Below are 19,725 nucleotides of genomic sequence, written 5' to 3'. Positions count from 1 at the left end.
GTGGCAACGTTTCAAGTCTCACAAGGCAATCAAAGGCAATATGATTTCTGCTTCAATCGAAGCACTTTAGTGCCCATTACAATTCTTGTATGCGTGGCCAAATAAAAATCCAGTGGCAGTGTATTTCCTCTCAGAAACCAATAAGCTGCTGAGGGACATGTATTGAAAACCAAGACGAAGCCAGAGATAGAGGATGTGTGCACAATTACTTGGAGATAAATGAGAAACAACATATTTAAAAGACTGACTATTGACTTCATCTGATGGTCCTTGGGGTGTTTCATAAAGAATAATGCCGGTGCTTGAAGAAGGCCCTGCCTCGTGTGATTCATATTCGCCTTGGTTGGAACAAAAGCAAAGCTTCGGGATGTCACCAATAGACAGATAATTTACAGTACATGCATTTCGAGATGGATGTGCAGAAATTTTTCAATGTACTTTCAAAATGTGGGTTGTTGTGGGCACAGCAGTCTGGAATAGCATGCAGACGCTTTGTGTTTAATGCGAGACATGGCGCAGTGGCCAAAGATGTCCATCTGCACGTGTATGTGGTCCATCTGCACAGTGCTTTAATTGGGATTGAATGAAATATTAATCTTTTCCAAGGGAATTTTATGATGCATGCTGTCTAACAGCTCAATAGTGATAAGGTGAAACTTCGCTTTAATCGCACATACTGATAAAATGTTTACCTCGAGTGCACTATAAGTCGCTTTGCATGAATGCAAAAATTAAATATAGAAATGTAACCTATTTTGGGGATTAATATGCCATGCTTGGGCCAAACAGAAATCACTGAAATGCAGTAAAGCTTACAACAGGCTTGTTAAACACATGTTTTATTTCTTAGAATAAGATATTCAAGTTTTCCTTTGTTATTCTTCAATTCAGAAAGACAGTGCTGCTTTGGAAATGCTTTCTCCTCCACAATACAGACAGTGTCGCATGTCCTTTGCTGTGTCAAAAATAGCGACAATAATTTTGTCTTTATTTGGCTTCAATGTCTCATGCTTGTCCAGTATCCTGATGTACCATGAATCAAAATGACAACAATGAAACTCAGAGACACAGCAGGGTTTGCGCTGTGAGGCCTTGCAACATCCATTGCAGAGTCAGCTACCAATCCAAGCGCATCTTTATTACAAATGAACATTTTGTCACTGTTACTTACAATTCGTTCAACCCACAAAAGTGCTTTCAAGACAATAATTTATGGTGACGCATCTGAAGTATAGCGTAATAAACAGTATAGCCCATCCCACATCTTTAGAAAACTTGTCTGTACATAACAAATTGTAGACAACTTATATAAAATATATAATTAGATTGTATTTATTAACTTTAGTAAATGCATTAGCTGACATGAACATACAATGAGCAATAGTTATGTTAGTTATAGGTCAGTTTACTGTGCATTAACTAATGACTGCTGTAGAAGTATTGTTAGTTTGTTAGTTAATGCAATTGCATGTACAACCTTATTGTAAAGTCTTAACCTAGTATACTCGTGAGTTTTGGTTCTGTGCAGATATGAAAAATGAAGCCCAGTGCAAGAAGACCCAAGCATTGGCAGGCCGAGAAATGGATCAATAAATGCGAAGGTAACTCTGAAAAAGAGGAGACGCAGGCCTAAGGTTGTTACACAAGGCGGCGCACAACCTCAGATGGTTTTACCACTGCACACAGTGTACCAGAAAATTACCTTGGTCGACCCCAAAATAATAACACTGCAAAAATTGATTTCCAAGAAAAAAATCTTAGTATTTTTGTCTTGTTTTCAGTAAAAATATCAAAAAATTCCTAAATTAAGATGTTTTTTCTTGAAGAGCAAAATGACCCAAGGAAATAAGTCTAGTTTTTAGACCAAAAATATAAAATGTAAGTGATTTTGTGCATAAAACAAGCAAAAAAATCTGACAATAAGGGAAGGCAAATTTTTCTTGAATTTTTCTCGAATTTAGTGTTTAAGAAAAATGTTCTAGATTTTTTTGCCTACCCCATTGGCAGTTTTTTTTCTTGCTTGTTTTATGCACAAAATCACTTAAATTTGATATTTTTGGTATAAAAACTAGACTTATTTTCTTGGGTCGTTTTGCTCCTTAATAAAAAGCATCTTAATTTAAGAATTTTTTGATATTTTTACTGAAAACAAGACAAAAATACTAAGATTTTTTTCTTGACTTTCTTACTTACGTTTTTTGTCTTGCTTTCAGTACAAATATCAAAAAATTCTTAAATCCAGATGAATTTTCATGATGAGCAAAATGACCTAAGAAAATAAGTCTAGTTTTTAAATAAAAATATAAAATTTAAGCGAATTTGTCAATGGAATAAGAACATTTTTCTTGAATTAAGTGTTTATGAAAAAAGTAAACTTATTTCAAGAAAATGTTTCTTATTCCATTGCCAGATTTTTTTTGCTTGTTTTAAGCACTAAATTACTTAAAGTTTATATTTTTTCTCTAAAAACTAGACTTTTTTTCCTAGGTAATTTTGCTCATCAAGAAAATACATCTTAATTTAAGAATTTTTTTGATGTTTTTTACTGAAAATAAGACAAAAATTCTAAGTTAGAAAGTCATTTTTTTTGCATTGTATTGGTTATTAGCATTAATATTACTGAGATATTGCACTGCAAAAAATGACTTTCTTACTCAGTATTTTTGACTTGTTTTCAGTAGAAATATCTAAAAATTCTTAAATCAAGATGTATTTTCTTGATGAGCAAAATGATCTAAGAAAATAATACTAGTTTTTAGTCAAAAAATATACAATTTAAGTGAATTTATGCTTAAAACAAGCAAAAATATCTGCCGATGGGGTGAGAAAATTTTACTTGAATTAAGTGTTTAAGAAAAAAGAAATCTTATTTCACAATTTTTTTTCTCACCCCATTGGCAGATAATTTTGCTTGTTTTAAGGACAATTTCACTTAAATTGTATATTATTTGTCTTAAAACTAAGCTTATTTACTTAGGTCGTTTTGCTCATCAAGAAAAAACACCTTAATTTAAGAATTTTTAGATATTTCTATTGAAAACAAGACAAAAATACTAAGTAAGAAAGTCATTTTCTGCAGTGTGGCTGTTTGTTAATACTTTAAAAGCACATATTAATGCCTGATTCGGCAAAACCTAGACCCCTTCAAGGTTTGTAAACATTGAATGACTATCGGGTGCGCGCGCAGCATGGGGTCAAACTGTTCATACCATCCAGGCTTTATAATTTAATCTAACAGGGCTGAAAAATGATGACTTACCTCAAATGAAATGAGCACTACAAACACAATCCTCTTTGATATTTGCATTGTTCCAGTCTGCACGTTAATTGCTTGCAGCCGCAGATGTTGTATTTTTTTGTTTTTGAGATTCTGCATGAATTGCTAAAACTTAACGGAAGACCTGGTGCGATTTTCACAGCCCACGACGTACTGTAAGTAGGCATTTTTGATGATACCGAATAATACGCAACTCAATCTGCTGTAATGACTTTTCTGACCCCGACATGCACAGTGGAAACCGCCTGTGACGTGAACCGTGAAGGGGTCTATACTACATCCTTAATCCTACCCAATTCCTACAAATATTAAACTTTACAACTACTTTACTAAGTACTAATAAGCAGGAATTAGGAGAATATTGAGGCAAAAGTAGTTAATTGGACCTTAAAAAGTGTGACCAGAATAATTGATGTACTTTTATGATTCATTTGAGCTGTTTTAAGCCTATCTTTCTATATCATTTACTAAATAGGATTTAGGAAGTAATAAGTAATTAAGAGTAATTTGGGGAAGAGTAATTTGTACAGTAATCTAAATACATAATTGAAGATGTAATTAGTAACAAGTAATTAATTACTATTTTAACTTACCAAACACTGGCCGAGATACAACTATTTGAAAATTTGGAATTTGAGGGTGCAAAAAAAATAAAAAAAATGGAGAAAATCATCTTTGTTTGTCCTTTAAAATAAGGTCCTAACACATTTTACTATTAAGAAATAAATTTTTGATATATAGTATTTACGGTAGGAAATTTCTATATATATTCATAAAACATGATCTTTACTTAACATCCTAATGATTTTGACCAACCATTGGCTATTGCTACAAATATACCCATGCGGCTTATGGTTTTGTGGTCACATTGGTACCAAATGTAAACATATTTGTACCTAAATGTTAAAGATTGTATATACATGGTACTGCCCAAGTGACAGATTGAGACCCTTTTTTCTGACAGATGATGACCTCTTATCCCACACGACTCTGTGATGTTCTTCAAAGCTGATATCCTTATGGATCATTTACAAGTGTTTGTGTTACTCTGTCTGGGTGTGCTTGTTTTAGCAAACAAGGGACCGTGAGAAGCCGCCTTTTAATAAGATGTGGTTGTTATGCAAGAACTACAAACGACGAGTCTCAAAAGACCTCCTGAATACAAAATACTGTTAGCATCCCTGTGACAGAGAGACTAAATGCAATGCACTACTAGTAAAATCAACACTATACGTTTTCTTTATAACATTTCTCAAAACAACATATTTATTTTTAAATATACCTACACAAATATGTGACCCTGCTTGTGAAAACCAAACTAAAGTCATGTTTTGTGATTTAATGTTGTCCACATAAAATCATTGCTCATTTTCACATTCTGTGAAAATATAACCTTGATATTATCTTTAATATTGACTGAGTAAAATCATGTTAAAGATTGAATTCAATGATGCTCCTATAATCTCATCATAATATATTGCTCTAGTTTTATCTACATCTTTGAAGTTGTTTATCTCTCTACCCTAAGGACTAACACAAATCTATTACCTCACATGAATAATAAATAACACAACATCCTCATTGACAATTCAGCAATTAACAAATGTCCACTGCATGTACTTTCAGTTTGAACATACATACATACCATCTCATCTTGCTGAGTGTTTGCAAAGAGACGAAAGACTATAAAATAAAAGGATCCTAAAAGGCCTATGGTGCCACTTGTATTTCATTTCCAATTAAATCATCAGCTTTAAAAACAGCTTCCTCCAAGGCCTTGCCATCAACATTTAGGCTTCATTGGATGCTTGGTTAATCAAATGTGAATTAGATGAAGGTCTTTAATTAGCTAAATGCGTTGAGAACAGGAGTGGGTTGGCATTAAGTGAGTTTAATTAGGCAGGGCCCAAAATCTGCTTGAAGGGACATCACAGTGTCAAGTGATAAATGACCAGAAACAGATTATTTTCGGGTTTTCTACCACCTCTGTTTATCAGGTAACAGACAGGGAGGAAAGCAAGACCACTACAGATCACAAGCATCCTAAAAATGTGAAGCTAAAACATCGTCCCCTGGTGGCTGGCTGCAGTATAAACCCTGCCCTCTCTGTGTAAACGAATGCCACTTGAAATATACACTTCAAATATATTGGTTATTTTAGTTATTTCTTATTACGTTGATGTATTTTTAAGTACGTTTGGGTTAAGTTGGTTATTAGATGCTATTAAAAAGGGGGTGTTTTTTGAAACTGGAATATGGGTGTGGCCTTGATACTGCGGCTCCACCTCATAATTATTACTGCGCAGTCTCTGGCTCCAAATGATGTCATCGGAGCAAAATGTCTGCAAAAAGTTAAATTTTTTTAACATGCGCGTTTCCCGCAACAATGCTCAATTTGTGCCATTCACGCGAACTAGACAAGTGAATGACTGTGGGTTCACACCAGCTGCGTTTGAGGCGTCAAATTTGCGTCTACCGCGTCTAGTTTGCCGCTTAAACATTTTGAGTTTACTTGCTTCATTGGCACGTGAAAGCTGCGAGTGAAATTCTAGTCATCAAGACATTTCCGCGGAAATGTGCATTATGGGAGTGGCTTCTGCTACTCCGGCCGCTTCCTGTAATCACGTCACTACTAGAGCAAGCTCCTGATTGGTTAACGCAGTGCGTTTTTTTCGCCAAAGTTCTAACTGTGGGTTTACACCAGATGCGAGCTCAACGATTTACACGAGTAGATTACATACAAAGTCAATGCAAAGACGCGATCAGACGCGTCCTCGCGTGGGGCGATGCGAATGACGCGATTTGGGCGGAGCGTTTCCCGTGAAAACACGCGCTATTCGCCTGAAACGCGTCTTCGCCCAAGTTGAAAATATTCAACTCGAGCGAAAAATTTGTATGACACGAAGTTAAATCCAGCGAGTAATCTAGAGCGGTTGGTGTAAACTCACAGTAATTTTTCAACTCGCACGTTTCCCGCAGCAATGCTCAATTCCCGCCATTCGCACGAACTTGGAATCGTGTTTACTGCACCGCGCTAAATGCCTCATTTGCGCCACGAGACGAGCGTCAATTCGTCCTTACATTGACTTAAATATTGAAATCACTCGTGCTTGACACCTCTTCCACAGCAGGTGTGAACGCAGTATACGGTGAAATGCCACTACATTCAAAAGCCAGAGGGCGCTCTCGTGCAGAAACTCAATATGCGCTGCAGACGAAGAACCATACACACGTGGCTATGACACAAGGATATATTTATATTGCTGTTCTTCAAACCTTTTCAGGTATTTTCATGATAATAAAGAATATGTGTAATGAATATTTTTGACGAGTGTTGCTTTTTCAAATGCATGTTATAAACGACTCAAACTAACAGTGATTTCAGATCGATAAGGACCTACTGATCAAAAGCCGTAGTAACGTTACATGATATAGCTGTGAAGTCGACTGTGCGATTCAGAATAGTTATCGGCCACGTATTATTAGCGTATATCTGCATTTATCGTGCACCCCTAAATGAAAGTCTGCAAAGATTTGTCGTTCATATTTTTACAGTCTATTCTGTCAATTGACTTTATAGAACGTCTCCTAACATTGCACATTAAAACTGCATTGTTCAAATGCATTATTTTTATCTAAATAAACAACTTCGTATATATCGACGTCACCCAAAATTATTGGGAAGGGAGAAAGGTTAGGATCAGGATGTGTTGCAGACCAGCCCCAAACCTGCATTTCCACATTTCCATATCTGAAATGCGTAATTGACTCCAATAGCATCTATATCAAGTTTTTTTCTGATCTGGCATAAGGTAATTGATTTAACATCAATGAATAATTACATGACCTCTAGAAGCTGTAAACATAAAGTTTTGTTCTGTGTTTCCCATCAACCTGTTATACGGCTGAAACACGAGGTCATGGGGTCTCGGCAGGCGGTGCCTCATACCTTGTTTCTTACATCTCCTCTGGGACGTTCTGCTGTGCTTTGAGTTTACAGCATTGATTAATCAGAGAGAGTGCCGACAATGAGGCTGCACGCTCATACTATACTTGCACCATCTCCTCCTCAGAGAGCTTCGAGCTATTTCTCACTGCAAATCATGACGCTAGAGAGAGAGGTAATAGAGAAAGCAATGGTGATAAAGCGTTAGATCGGACACTGTGATAGACAGAATGATTGGGGTGTAAAGACATGTCTAAGATTACATGACCTTGTACAATTCCCCCTTGTATGTAATCAAGCAGCTGTTTATCAGTGAGAAACCGAGGGATGGGTCAGAATGGTGCACTGGCTGATAGTCATCCATGAACTGACTAGTTGGATAGTGAAGTTTAGTAGTTTTACTATGTTTGAGGAAGAATGTCTTTGGTTTGAGCCCCGGCTGTCTTTCTGTATGGACTTTGCATGTTCTCCATACATGTTCATATCCAATGCTAACTCATGGCAATTTGTATGTATTTTACACACTGCAAAAATTATTTTCAAGAAACATTTTTTTAGTTTTTTGTCTTGTTTTCAGTAAAAATATCTAAAAATCCTTAAATTAAGATGCTTTTTCTTGATGAGCAAAACGACCCAAGAAAATAAGTCTAGTTTTTAGATCAAAAATATTAAATTCAAGTGATTTTGTGCATAAAACAAGCCAAAAAATCTGCCAATGGGGTAAGCAAAAAAATCTTGAACATTTCTCTTAAACACTAAATTCAAGAAAAATTAGCTTACCCCATTGGCAGATTTTTTTTGCCTGTTTTATGCACAAAATCACTTAAAGGGATACTTTACCGATTTAGCATTCAGCTTTGTATCTGTAGAAACCCGGCAGTATTACTGAATGACCATGTTTCCCTCCATCATTTCCCCCTGAGAGGAGAGATATCTGCGTTTTGGTTCTGCAAAAAAGTCCTCCGATGATGCAAAAATCGTCATATTACATCATCGGAGGACTTTTTTGCAGAACCAAAATGCAGATATCTCTCCTCTCAGGGGGAAATGAGGGAGGGGAAACATGGTCATTCAGTAATACTGCCGGGTTTCTACAGATACAAAGCTGAATGCTAAATCGGTGAAGTATCCCTTTAAATTTGATATATTTTGTCTCAAAACTAGACTTATTTCCTTGGGTCGTTTTGCTCATCAAAAAAGCATCTTAAGAATTTTTAGACATTTTTAGTTTTACTGAAAACAAGACAAAACATTTTTTTTTTGTTTAAATAATTTTTTACAGTGCACATTCATAAATTTCTTAACGATTTGCCTTCACTGCAAAAACTTATTTTTGCAACTTATAAAGTATTTTTGTCTTGTTTTCAGTAAAAATATCTAGAAATTCTTAAATTAAGATGTATTTTCTTTCAGTTTTTAGACTAAAAATATAAAATTGAAGTGCATTTGTGCTTAAAACAAGCAAAAAATCTGCCATGGAATAAGAAAATTTTTCTTGAATCAAGTGTTTATGTAAAAGAAAAGTTTTTTAATTCTTTTTTCAATTGGCAAATTTTCTGCTTGTTTTAAGCACAAATGCACTTCAATTTTATATTTTTTGTCTAAAAACTAGACTTATTTTTAGGGATGCACCGATATGGAAATTTTGGCCGATACTGATAACTCTTTAAATTTGGGGCCCGATAACCGATATCTATAGGCCGATAAATATTACGATTATTTTCACAATGAAAACCTTGCAGACCGCTGACATCTTGTCTTTGCGCTAGACTAGCATACTCTTCTTAAGCCCGCAACACGTGTCATCATCGTGCTATGTCACAGAAAGCACCAATCAAAACTCCACATGGCCAGCAATGAGCAAGTGAAGTGGTTCAACAAACAAAAATAATCCATCATTTATCGGCTTTCATTTATCAGCCTAATTTTGCTATCAGACCGATAACCGATAATATTAAAAATAAGCAGTTATTGCCGATAACGATATGTCGGCCAATATATCGTGCATCCCTACTTATTTTCCTAGGTCATTTTGCTCATCAAGAAAATACATCTTAATTGAAGAATTTTTAGATATTTTTACTGAAAACAAGTCAAAAATACTAAGTAAAGTCATTTTTTGCAGTGATGGGGTTTCGTTATATATATATATATATATATATATATATATATATATATATATATATATATATATATATATATATATTATGATAATCGTACGTTTTAGCATGATTAACTCCGTACTAATTCATGCGAATTAGCAACTCGTAAAATACGTACGAATTCTCGTGAGATCAGGCTTACATATCTGTATGGTACATATTAGCACCTTTTCAAAGGGTATCATCCTATTAAAGGGACACTCCACTTTTTTTGAAAATATAATCATTTTCGAATAGAGTTAAACATTTGAATTTTACCGTTTTGGAATCCATTCAGCTGATCTCCGGGTCTGGCGGTACCACTTTTAGCATAGCTTAGCATAATCCATTGAATCTGATTAGACCATTAGCATTGTGCTTAAATAGCTAATCAAAGACTTTGCTGCTGTAACATGACTGCAGGCAGCGAAATGATATTACGCAGCAGCCGAAAATAGTCCCTTTTGTATCTTTCAATAGCAGGGGAATATTTTCGGGCACTACGTAATATCATTGAACATGGCTGCAGGCGGCGCAAAGTCCTTGATTATTACACCAGAATGATAGTATAGTTCCTAGACATATCGGCCTAGAAAATGGTTGCAACCTGTCCGTCGGTCTTAGTACATTTTTTTTTTAAGTTGAGTGTGTTTAACAACTTTTCTGAAAGTGTACAGTAATCACTAACACAGATTAATTACTTAATCCATTGTAATCGGTAAAAAAGTACTAGCATCCAGTTGCTATTAGTGTTTTGTTTTGGAGAGGGCGTACGTCAAATAGTATTGTTGAGGTAACCTATAATTTATTAGGAAATGCATGGTTTTGGCCATCGATTATTGTCCCTTTAAAACAACAAGAATGAGGAAAAGGTACATTCTGTGAAAACTGTATCGCTATAGCACTTAGAGCATCTTAAACCTTATATAACTGTAGGGCTATGTCAATATTCATGCTGCAATAACATTGACTCTAATAATGATAGTACTTCAGATCTGAATATACAATACTACAGCACTATGCAGCTGTCAGATGCAACATGGTTTTCATATTGAAATGTAGAGCCGAGAGCTGGGCTGTCTTTCATTTTTGTTTGTACAGGAAATTCAGATGCTTTTGATGGGTCCCCGTAGTGTGATTTGTACACCTCTCTCTCTCTCTCTCTCTCTCTCTCTTGCTCTCTCCTTGAATAAGTCATAATAGAGAGAGGTAATGAAATGAGCCTTGTCTCTTTTTCACCCACGTCGGCGTGCTTGTTTTAAATAGTGAAGATGAACGATATGTAATGCCCGCATATAGAAGTTTGTATTAATGGAGTGCTCTCATGAGACTTTGCCTTAAGCCTTTTCCAGTTGCTCATTGATCACCATCTTTGTTATTTCCACATATTCAAGGCTGAATTGCAGTATTTTGTCATGAATTTCAAAATCTTTTTATCCTTTTGTGGGAGTCGTCTGTATTTGACTGGAATTTTATGTTAGCGTGAGGTAATTAAATTTAATTTCAATTAAGTAGTACATTAAAAGATTGAGTCATCGTTCGAGTAGAGCGCAATTACCTCGATTCAAGAATTCATTGATGTTCCATAGCAGCTTCACAACAAGAGGTCATTTGCCATTTCCAGGTCGCATATTTAACATTTTAAATTGAGAAGAAAGATTGAGAAAATTAATGGAGAAAGAAAAGATTGAGGAAGAGAGAGCACAATGTATTTTGCAGGTCGATATACTGCCTAATTTGTAGATACAGAATATGAGAGAAAAGGACAAAATAACATTTAATAACTGATTACATTCCCCTGGGTTCATCATAAACAGAAGGTGGATCATTAAACTTCATTTGCATTCATGCTTATTGTCATTCAGATCCATTGGGCCGTTTCTGTCTGTGTAATAAAATGATCTTTGAGCATTAAACTGGAACTAACCCATGTCATATTACATATGTCACATAAGGGCATTTTTATTTAAAGTTTCAGTTTTAAAATGGCTTTTTGTCTATGCATGTTTGCTATTGTGCTAAATGGTCAAGACATGGTCCCTAGCTGTCATTGTGGCTGTATCCTTTAAAAAAGTAGATTTTTGCACCTTAAGACCTCAGAGGTACATTTTGGTGCCAACAAGTGCATATTAGTACCTCAATGGTACATATTGGTGCAAACGAGTACATATTAGTACCTCAGAGGTACATATTGGTGCCAACGAGAGCATATTAGTACCTCAGAAGTACATATTGGTGCAAACGAGTGGATATTAGTACCTCAGAGGTACATATTGGTGCAAACGAGTACATATTAGTACCTCAGAGGTACATATTGGTGCAAACGAGTACATATTAGTACCTCAGAGGTACATATTGGTGCCAACGAGAGCATATTAGTACCTCAGAAGTACATATTGGTGCAAACGAGTGGATATTAGTACCTCAGAAGTACATATTGGTGCCAACGAGAGCATATTAGTACCTCAGAAGTACATATTGGTGCAAACGAGTGGATATTAGTACCTCAGAAGTACATATTCGTGCCAACGAGCGCATATTAGTACCCCGGAGGGACATATTGGTGCCAACAAGTGCATATTAGAACCTCAGAGGAATTGGTGCCAACGAGTGCATATTAGTACCTCAGTGGTACATTTTGGTGCCAACGAGTGCATATTACTACCTCAGTGGTAATACTGGTGCCAACGAGTACATATTAGCACCTCAATGGTAAATATTGGTGCCAATGAGTGCATATAAGTACCTCAGAGGTACATATTTGTGCCAATGAGTGCATATTAGTACTTCATAGGGTACATATTGGTGCCAACGAGTGAATATAAGTACCTCAGAGGTACATATTGGTGCCAACAAGTGCATATTAGTACCTCAATGGTACATATTGGTACCAACGAGTCCATATTAGTACCTCAGAGGTACATATTGATGCCAACGAGTGCATATTAGTACCTCAGAGGTACATATTGGTGCCAACGAATGCATATTAGTACCTCACTGGTACATATTTGTGCCAATGAGTGCATATTAGTACCTCAGAGGTACATATTGGTGCCAACGAGTGCATATTAGTACCTCAAAGGTACATATTGGTGCCAACGAATGCATATTAGTACCTCACTGGTAGATATTGGTGCCAATGAGTGCATATTACTACCTCAGTGGTACATACTGGTGCCAACGAGTAGATATTAGCACCTCAGTGGTAAATATTGGTGCCAACGAGTGCAAATAAGTACCTCAGAGGTACATATTGGTGCCAATGAGTGCATATAAGTACCTCAGAGGTACATATTGGTACCAACGAGTGCATATTAGTACCTCAGAGGTACATATTGATGCCAATGAGCGTATATTTGTACCTCAGTGGTACATTTTGATGCCTACAAGTGCATATTAGTACCTCACTGGTACATTTTGGTACCAACGAGTGCATATTAGTACCTGAATGGTACATATTGGTGCCAACGAGTGCATATTAGTACCTCAGAGGCATATATTGGTGCCAACGAATGCATATTAGTACCTCACTGGTACATTTTGGTGCCAACGAATGCATATTAGTACCTTACTGGTACATATTGGTGTCAATGAGTGCATATTAGTACCTCAGAGGTACATATTGGTGCCAACGAGTGCATATAAGTACCTCAGAGGTACATATTGGTGCCAACAAGTGGATATTAGTACCTCAATGGTACATATTGATGCCAACGAGCGTATATTAGTACCTCAGTGGTAAATATTGGTGCCAATGAGTGCATATAAGTACCTCAGAGGTACATATTTGTGCCAATGAGTGCATATTAGTACTTCATAGGGTACATATTGGTGCCAACGAGTGAATATAAGTACCTCAGAGGTACATATTGGTGCCAACGAGTGCATATAAGTACCTCAGAGGTACATATTGGTGCCAACAAGTGCATATTAGTACCTCAATGGTACATATTGGTGCCAACGAGTGCATATAAGTACCTCAGAGGTACATATTGGTGCCAACAAGTGCATATTAGTACCTCAATGGTACATATTGATGCCAACGAGCGTATATTATTACCTCAGTGGTAAATTTTGATGCCAACTTGTGCATATTAGTACCTCAATGGTACATATTGGTACCAACGAGTGCATATTAGTACCTCAGAAGCAGTGTTGGGTGTAACTAGTAACTAAGTAATTAGTTACTGTAATTAAATTACTTTTCCTTTGAAAAAGTAAAGTAAGGGATTACTCTTATTTTGCTTGTAATCTAATTACAGTTACTTCTGATGTAACTAAATACTGTATATGGACTCTAAACAATTATATATACTATAATACAATAGTGGATTTAACATGGTTTAAGTTTACAATTCTCACTATTAACTGGTTGATTATTAGCATTAATATTAATGAGATGCTGGCTGTTTATTAATACTTAATAGCCCATATTAATGCCTGATTCTGCAAAACCTTATTCTACATTCTTAACCGTCCCCATTTCTACCAATACTTAAAATTTATAACTTCTTTAGTATTAGTTGTTGGAGTATATTGAGGCAAAAGTAGTTAATAGTTAGTTAATAGAGAGAATTGGACCCTAAAGTGGGACCAGAATAATTCATGTACTTTTATATATTATTTATTCGAGCCATTTCAAGCCTATCCTTGTATCATATACAAAATATGATTTAGAAAGTAATTAGTAATAAGTAATTAAATACTTTTTGGAGAGAGTAATTTGTAAAGTAATCTAATTACATGATTGAAGATGTAATTAGTAACTAGTAATTAATTACTTTTTTTGAGTAACTTACCCAACACTGCTCAGAAGTACATATTGATGCCAACGAGCGTATATTATTACCTCAGTGGTACATTTTGATGCCAACGAGTGCATATTAGTACCTCAGAGGAACATATTGGTGCCAACGAGTGCATATTAGTACCTTACTGGTACATATTGGTGCCAATGAGTGCATATTACTACCTCAGTGGTACATACTGGTGCCAACGAGTAGATATTAGCACCTCAGTGGTAAATATTGGTGCCAACGAGTGCAAATAAGTACCTCAGAGGTACATATTGGTGCCAATAAGTGCATATTAGTACCTCGGAGGTACATAATGGTGCCAACGAGTGCATATAAGTACCTCAGAGGTACATATTGGTGCCAACGAATGCATATTAGTACCTCACTGGTACATATTTGTGCCAATGAGTGCATATTAGTACCTCAGAGGTACATATTGGTGCCAACGAGTGCATATTAGTACCTCAAAGGTACATATTTGTGCCAATGAGTGCATATTAGTACCTCAGAGGTACATATTGGTGCCAACGAATGCATATTAGTACCTCACTGGTAGATATTGGTGCCAACGAATGCATATTAGTACCTTACTGGTACATATTGATGCCAACGAGCGTATATTATTACCTCAGTGGTAAATTTTGATGCCAATTTGTGCGTATTAGTACCTCAATGGTACATATTGGTACCAACGAGTGCATATTAGTACCTCAGAAGTACATATTGATGCCAACGAGCGTATATTATTACCTCAGTGGTACATTTTGATGCCAACGAGTGCATATTAGTACCTCAGAGGAACATATTGGTGCCAACGAGTGCATATTAGTACCTTACTGGTACATATTGGTGCCAATGAGTGCATATTACTACCTCAGTGGTACATACTGGTGCCAACGAGTAGATATTAGCACCTCAGTGGTAAATATTGGTGCCAACGAGTGCAAATAAGTACCTCAGAGGTACATATTGGTGCCAACGAGTGCATATTAGTACCTCAGAGGTACATATTGGTGCCAACGAATGCATATTAGTACCTCACTGGTACATATTTGTGCCAATGAGTGCATATTAGTACCTCAGAGGTACATATTGGTGCCAACGAGTGCATATTAGTACCTCAAAGGTACATATTGGTGCCAACGAATGCATATTAGTACCTCACTGGTAGATATTGGTGCCAACAAATGCATATTAGTACCTTACCGGTACATATTGGTGCCAATGAGTGCATATTACTACCTCAGTGGTACATACTGGTGCCAACGAGTAGATATTAGCACCTCAGTGGTAAATATTGGTGCCAACGAGTGCAAATAAGTACCTCAGAGGTACATATTGGTGCCAATGAGTGCATATTAGTACCTCGGAGGTACATATTGGTGCCAACGAGTGCATATAAGTACCTTAGAGGTACATATTTATGCCAATGAGTGCATATTAGTACTTCATAGGGTACATATTGGTGCCAACGAGTGAATATAAGTACCTCAGAGGTACATATTGGTACCAACGAGTGCATATTAGTACCTCAGAGGTACATATTGATGCCAATGAGCGTATATTTGTACCTCAGTGGTACATTTTGATGCCTACAAGTGCATATTAGTACCTCACTGGTACATTTTGGTACCAACGAGTGCATATTAGTACCTGAATGGTACATATTGGTGCCAACGAGTGCATATTAGTACCTCAGAGGCATATATTGGTGCCAACGAATGCATATTAGTACCTCACTGGTACATTTTGGTGCCAACGAATGCATATTAGTACCTTACTGGTACATATTGGTGTCAATGAGTGCATATTAGTACCTCAGAGGTACATATTGGTGCCAACGAGTGCATATAAGTACCTCAGAGGTACATATTGGTGCCAACAAGTGGATATTAGTACCTCAATGGTACATATTGATGCCAACGAGCGTATATTAGTACCTCAGTGGTAAATATTGGTGCCAACGAGTGCATATAAGTACCTCAGAGGTACATATTGGTGCCAACAAGTGGATATTAGTACCTCAGAGGTACATATTGGTGCCAACGAGTGCATATAAGTACCTCAGAGGTACATATTGATGCCAACGAGCGTATATTAGTACCTCAGTGGTAAATATTGGTGCCAATGAGTGCATATAAGTAGCTCAGAGGTACATATTTGTGCCAATGAGTGCATATTAGTACTTCATAGGGTACATATTGGTGCCAACGAGTGAATATAAGTACCTCAGAGGTACATATTGGTGCCAACGAGTGCATATAAGTACCTCAGAGGTACATATTGGTGCCAACAAGTGCATATTAGTACCTCAATGGTACATATTGGTGCCAACGAGTGCATATAAGTACCTCAGAGGTACATATTGGTGCCAACAAGTGCATATTAGTACCTCAATGGTACATATTGATGCCAACGAGCGTATATTATTACCTCAGTGGTAAATTTTGATGCCAACTTGTGCATATTAGTACCTCAATGGTACATATTGGTACCAACGAGTGCATATTAGTACCTCAGAAGTACATATTGATGCCAACGAGCGTATATTATTACCTCAGTGGTACATTTTGATGCCAACGAGTGCATATTAGTACCTCAGAGGAACATATTGGTGCCAACGAGTGCATATTAGGACTTCAGAGGTACATATGGGTACCAACGGGTGCATATAAGTACCTCAGTGGTACATATTAATGCCAACGAGTGCATATTACCTTAGTGGTAAATATTAATGCCAACAAGCGCATATTAGTACCCCAGTCGTACATATTGGTGCCAAGTGCCAATAAATGCATACCTCGGAGGTACATATTGGTGCCAACGAGTGCATATTAGTACCTCAGGCATACATATTGGTGCCAACAAGCGAATATTAGTACCCCAGTCATACATATTGGTGCCAACGAGTGCATATTAGTACCTCCGTCGTACATATCGGTGCCAACAAGCGAATATTAGTACCCCAGTCGTACATATTGGTGCCAACGAGTGCATATTAGTACCTCTGAGGTTCATATTGATGCCAACAAGCGCATATTAGTTCCTCAGAGGTACATATTGCTACGAAATGTATACACACCTGTACCTACATGGTACGTATTAGGACCTTTAAGGTACAGCCCTAGTGATAACTAGGGAGCAGTTCTTTTTAGTGGTGTCTTTGAACAAAACTACCTTTGGTAACTACTATTGTGTCCATAAAACACCTTTGATTTTCTTAGTGGACACCATACTGGGTTTGGGAACAGATCAGACATGTCACACCCCAAATTTCCTTTTCATTACAAAATCTGTCAACAACAGAAGCGCTCGTCAAGCAATTTCATGGAGACATAGAAAAATGTCACATTTTCATCAACCATTTAGGTAATCTATTTTGTGTCATATCGCAAACCTTTTACAAACAGGTTGGGAATGAGGTCACAACCGCATCTTTTCCTCCCCTCGCCCCTGTTTTGCTTGGAGCATCAGTGCACTAATAAAGGTTTGTGCCATTATGTGAGAGCTACAGGCATTTCTGCTTCCATCACGCATCAATGCCTCCACAAGGTAACATAATTGGAACATCATTGTCTAAACCTGGATAATCTCGAGCAATACCATCAAGATTTATTTGAGTGAAGGGAGACATTTCTTTACAATGACGAAAGATCTGCTGTGAGCAAAAAACCTCGTGAGGTGCATATGGATCATAAGGCTGCTCAAAAAGATATCTTTATTATCCTGCCTTCTCGGATACAATCCCAAAGAAAGGCAATCCATGCATTGCAATGGGTTACTGAATAAGAGAACTCTGTTCAACAGTAAATATCGAAATTGGTTCAGTGTTATTAAATATTAATAACAACTTCTATTATTTGTTAAGAGGTTACCTTCGATTAAGTTAGTGCCTACTGCCTAAGAAGGTGTATGTAGGCAGCATGCAACAAAGCAGCACATGTGATCCTCCACCATGCTCTGCCAGGAGCTACAGACATCAATCAAAAGCCTGTTTGAATCCCTAACATCCTGAAGAAGAAAATAATATTGTATTATACTGAAAAGAAAACTAACATCACACATCTTCAGTCCCTAACCAAAGTGTCTCAATGAATTCAGTTTTTCAGCGCAGTAATTATGTATCGCTGACATGCTCGCTCATCAATTTATTGTGCTGTTTAAAAGAAATAAAAAAGAAATTCATTCACTAAATGAGTCCTGAATGAACTACTTCTCATACATCTGCGCTTTCGCATGCAGATGCACATCCTTTTTATTTCCTTTCTATGCTTTTGCCACCTGGTGTCCATCCAAAAGTCATTTTGCACACAGCTGTTGAGTGTATCCTTTGAAATCAGTCCCGATTTCATGGTAAATTGATTTGCTGTTGTGCTTCAAAATAAGCTTGAAGATTGACAAGCATTAAATCAAGTGGCCTTTAGAAAGATGTAAATTACCTTTACAGTATTTTTATATATGTGATTGACAAAATGATGAAATAATTTCATCTGCTTTCTTATATTATTGTTATATAATTAGTGTGAAGGGTTCGTGCGCTGCATAAATTGTAATCCTAATTATATTTGACCTCCTGTCTTCTGTTGAGATAAAAACCATGTGCAGTGCATCTATGGTGCATAGATATAACTGTACCAGTTGATCCCAGAGACAAATTAGTGAAGACATTGTTATACTGCATGCATGCAAGAGTGGGTCAGACAATGCTGGAAGGCACAATCACATGGGAATCATAATTTTTCTGCCTATTCGTCCTTCGCTGACAGTCTTAGGAATGTCGGTTTAGATAAGGGATAGGGAATATGGCTGCATTCTTCAGTGGGAACAGAAGAGGCTTTGAACAGAGACATACTGGAGGACAAGATGAATGTACCATCATAGAGGATTTACGTAACAGCCGGTCCAGAGGTCAAACCTTTTTAGGGAGTACTCACTGAGGGATAATTGCGACTGGAGGTTTACAACTCCCTGTCTCTCTCTTGTCTGGCACCAGGTGACCCCACATTACTGACGTGAATAAAACTATAACGCAAACATGCTTTTGAGAATGACTGATGTAACTTTAATTTTTGACCCTATACCTGCAATAAAGAAAAAAAGATGGTTTATTTACAGTTAATGACGTTAATATAACTGCATTATGAACTATATGGTATTTAATCACATTCAATAATAATTGATAATATTTTAAAGGTGCAGTGTGAAATTTTTAAAAGGATCTCTTGACAGAAATGCAATATAAAATACATAACTATATTATCAGTCGACCTTTTATAATGAACCGTTATGTGTTTATTACCTTAGAATGAGACGTTTTTATCTACATACACAGAGGGTCCCCTTACATGGAAGTCGCCATTTTGTTTCTACAGAAGGCCATAAGGGACAAACTTTTTTACTAAGTTGTCTCCAACGATGACATGGTTGTCCAGTGGCGGCTACCGTAGCTTTTTTATGCGTTTCGGTGAACGGTGGACTGAAACGTTGGTTGCAATTTGCAACCTCACCACTAGAGGCACTAAAATTTACACACTGCACCTTTAAATGAAATTTAATCTGTCTTTG

The sequence above is a fragment of the Misgurnus anguillicaudatus genome, chromosome 1, assembly GCF_027580225.2.
Source record: "Misgurnus anguillicaudatus chromosome 1, ASM2758022v2, whole genome shotgun sequence".
Taxonomy (NCBI): domain Eukaryota; kingdom Metazoa; phylum Chordata; class Actinopteri; order Cypriniformes; family Cobitidae; genus Misgurnus; species Misgurnus anguillicaudatus.
The sequence above is the reverse complement of the archived record's forward strand: the minus strand, read 5'-3'. Positions refer to the sequence as shown.